Source organism: Dioscorea cayenensis, unplaced genomic scaffold (genome assembly GCF_009730915.1).
Source record: "Dioscorea cayenensis subsp. rotundata cultivar TDr96_F1 unplaced genomic scaffold, TDr96_F1_v2_PseudoChromosome.rev07_lg8_w22 25.fasta BLBR01001195.1, whole genome shotgun sequence".
NCBI classification, from domain to species: Eukaryota; Viridiplantae; Streptophyta; class Magnoliopsida; order Dioscoreales; family Dioscoreaceae; genus Dioscorea; species Dioscorea cayenensis.
In genome coordinates, this window is record NW_024087586.1 from 1 (window position 1) to 3,387 (window position 3,387).

General features: G+C 43.8%; 1 non-coding gene across 1 annotated transcript; it reads right to left on the reverse strand.

Annotated features, from left to right (window-relative positions):
- Positions 1–2,558: 2,558 nt before the first annotated feature.
- Positions 2,559–2,666, reverse strand: LOC120255796. Its single transcript, XR_005535101.1, has one exon. It is a non-coding gene; the product is annotated as a small nucleolar RNA R71 (small nucleolar RNA).
- Between the last annotated feature and the right edge of the window lie 721 nt (positions 2,667–3,387).

The window sequence follows — 3,387 nt, forward strand, 5'->3', positions numbered from 1 at the left end:
GTGTACTTGATAAGTGCTTGTGCGATATGAATGCGAAGTGTTCATTCCTTTCGTTGAGCATTACTTTTCTCAGGTTTTCACATTAATATGTGTGTTTTTATGTTACTTTTTTATGCGTGTATGGTTGTGAGGTCGAGTTTGAAGGAAATAGGCCAATGTGGATCATAATGCACCTATTTTGGAGGAGATCTTGCTAAGGTTCAAAGGCGAAGACATAGGACAGGTGTGAGATGCTAGAGTGTGCGCCAACCTCCTCGCATTCGAGTGAGCACATCCATTTGGAGGGGCACAAAGGCAGTCACACTCGAGCATTCCGTCTTATGCATATAAGAACAAGAGCTCCACCAATATATATATCGATGAAGAAGCAAGTGATTAACGATGTGAACGTGTGCCAGTTTGCGTTACTCCGATGAAAGTATGGAATTGGGACGTTATTCAGGTCGAAGGCTGCAGCAGTGCACTGTAGTAACACTGTAGCAAGTACTATAGCAGCACTGTTCACAACCGCCCAAGAAATCAGAGAAACAGAGAATCCACACGGGTGTGTGGAAATTATCCACGCCCATGTGGAAATTCTGCAGGGGTGCGTGTAGCGTCCACGGCCGTGGAGTTGCCCGATTCCAGCCCTATTTAAAACCGATTCAGCCCCGATTTTGGTATTCTTTTCTCCATCTTTTCCCCAACTTGAGAGAGGGCTTCGGCTAGGGTTTTGAGGGGTATTGGCCAAGGTTTTGGAGATATTCTACTCGCTCCCGACATCGCTATTCCTTAGGGAAGAAGGTTGGTAGGGGAGCTTCGGTCGAGGCATATCTTTATACGGACGAGGGCATCCTTGGACGACGAGTAGAGGACTTTCCACAAGACCATCAACACGACCATCTAGGGGGTTTCTTTATGGATTCATTGCTTTTACATTCGATTTCTTTGATTGTACTTAGCTCCATGGAGAGCTAAACCCCTAGTGGGTACTTTGGTGATTGTGAACCCTAGGATGTATTTGTTTCATTGAACATCTTTATTATGCTTTCAATAAATTGATGTTTATTGTGAGTTCCAACCTTGAATGCTTGATTGTATGAACATTTCCCCTAGAGTGACACTAGGGTTGAGAGTTCTTGTTGGTAACCTTGTGAGTGAGTGACACACCACGTGCGTTAGACAAAGCTAGGTTGGAGAGGGTTGAGAGGGTGAGTCGAGAGGTACAGGAGCGTCCCCTTTCCCCTGCGGCGTGATAGATTCTACCTCCGTTCCTTGAGTTCTTTGTGGCCATAATAAAGTGAATGGTCTAAGGGATGAACCTCCGCTGGGGCCTAGTTGCGCGTGCAATGGAGTGAAGCGTTAAGGGGATCTTAGTATCTAGGGCTTAATTCTGGCTAGGGACCTTCCGCTTGAACCAAAGTGTTAGGTCTATAATTAGGAAGCGATTTATCACTTGGAATCCCTAGAGCTCATTACAACTTTATTCGAGTGCGAGGTTGAGAGGTTATTTAATCTCTCCTCTGGGACATGAATAGAGTTAGGCATAGTTGACCTTAGATTTGGGACTATGTATGTAAGGATTTCCACGACTCACCATTGCATTGATTAGGAAGCATAATAGAGAGTTCTTGCACTTGAAGCGATTATCCTAGGTGAAGCATCATCTGAGTTCCCCATATTTATCGATTGCCTTACCTCCTCCTTACTTTTGCTCTCTTACTTGTTTCTTTTAATTGTTGAGAATTGAATCATTATCACACTTATCATTGTTGATACTCCACATAGCTAAGAATTGAATTAAGTGTCTTTACTCCCTACTCCCAGTGGATTCAACCCCGCTCACCCGGGATTATTACTTCGACAAACCTGTGCACTTGCGGGATATAAGCAGTGGGAACTTGTCAAGTTTTTGGCGCCGTTGCCGGGGAATGGGCGTTTAGAGATACTTTGCACTTTGTTTTCTTAGCTATTTCACCACACATTCTAATTCATATCTTCTTATTCTATCATTGCTCTAATTTTCTTTTTCTTTATTTTTGGTGCAGCTCCATGTTATGACCCGAGGGAATCCATCAATATTGATTGAAGAAGACCCTGAGCTTGAACGTACACTTAGAAGAAAAGGGAAAGAACCTGTGTAAGAACAGCCTAATCCAGCTGATTTGGAAGTAGAAGGATCTAAAAACATGGCAGAACAAAATGAGCAACAACGAACACTATCTGATTATTCCAGACCTTCAGTGTTGTGGACACAATTGAGTATTTTGCATCCCCCAATTACAGCTCAGAACTTCAAGCTAAAGCCGGCATTCATCCATATGCTGCAGCAGTCCGCACAATTCAATGGTTTGACCAATGAGGATCCAAACAGTCACATAGAGAGCTTCCTCGAGGTGTGCAACATGCTGAAGATAAATGGTGTGATGGATGATGCCATCAAATTGAGAGCCTTCCCATTTTCCTTAAAGGGGAGAGCAAAGCAGTGGCTACACTCATTACCTAAAGCATCAATCACTACATGGGAGGAAATGGTAGAAGCTTTTCTAGCCCGTTATTTCCCTCTCGGAAAATCAGCAAAGCTTAGGAATGAGATCTCATCCTTTGTGAAGTTGGAATTGGAGGTCTCTATTTGAGACATGGGAAAGGTTCAAGGAACTCCTGTGAAAGTGTCCGCAACACAGATTCCCAGAGTGGATGATTGTTCAAACCTTCTACAATGGTTTGAACCCAAGTACAAGGCAACTCTTGGATGCGGCGGTAGGAGGTACCTTAGGTAGCAAGACCCCCGATGAGGCTCGTCAATTGATTGAGGAAATGGGGTTAAATAGCTACTAGTGGAATGCTAGGGAGAAGAAAAAGGTGGCCGGTCTCCATGAAATTGATGCAGTAACTTCATTGGCGGCCCAAGTGGAGAGTTTGAGTAAGAAGCTAGATCTTATAGCTTCGAATAGAGTTGCGGCCGTGACCAATTGTACCGATTGTGGTGGAGGACATGCTCCATCCGATTGCCCAATCGTCATTAGTGATGTTTCTTCAATTGAGAACGTTGACTTTGTAGGTAATGGAATGAGACCTCAAGGGAATCTATACAGCAACACCTACAATTCAGGTTGGAAGAATCATCCCAACTTTTCATGGAGTAATCAAGGACCATAGAAGACCATGGGGCCATCGGGTTTCCAACAATAACAACAAGCCCCTCAAGTGGAAAATAGAATTTCAGGCTTGGAAACCTGAATGACAGATTGGAGAAGCACTTGGCTAGATTTGTTCAATCTGCAAATACAAGGTTTGAATCAGTCGATGCTACACTTCGCAATCACACTGCCTCCTTGCACAATCTTGAAAATCAAGTGGGGCAAATTGCGAAGTCTCTCTTCGAAAGGCAACATGGAAGTTTACCAA